The 388-nt window shown below is 57.0% G+C and overlaps 1 protein-coding gene across 2 annotated transcripts in view; it reads right to left on the reverse strand.

Annotated features, from left to right (window-relative positions):
* polg (polymerase (DNA directed), gamma) overlaps positions 1-388 on the reverse strand; it is a 51934-nt gene that overhangs the window by 46065 nt on the left and 5481 nt on the right. The window lies entirely within an intron of this gene.

Genomic DNA, 388 nt, shown 5'->3' on the forward strand with positions numbered 1-388 from the left:
GAACACCTACGCTCGGTTCGCAATAAACAACTGCACCTCCCAGTCGCGAACCATTTCAACTCCCCCTCCCATTCCTCAGACGACATGTCCATTCTGGGCCTCCTGCAGTGCCACAACGATGCCACCCGAAGGTTGCAGGAACAGCAACTCATATGCCGCTTGGGAACCCTGCAGCCCAATGGTATCAATGTGGATTTCACAAGTTTCAAAATCTCCCCTCCCCCTACCGCATCCCAAAACCAGTCCAGCTCGTCCCTGCCTCCCTAACCTGTTCTTCCTCCCACCTATCCCCTCCTCCCACCTCAAGCCGCACCTCCATCTCCTACCGACTAACCTCATCCCGCCCCCTTGACCTGTCCGTCCTCCCTGGACTGACCTATCCCCTCCT

The sequence above is a fragment of the Rhincodon typus genome, chromosome 33 (assembly GCF_021869965.1).
Source record: "Rhincodon typus isolate 14 chromosome 33, sRhiTyp1.1, whole genome shotgun sequence".
NCBI lineage: Eukaryota > Metazoa > Chordata > Chondrichthyes > Orectolobiformes > Rhincodontidae > Rhincodon > Rhincodon typus.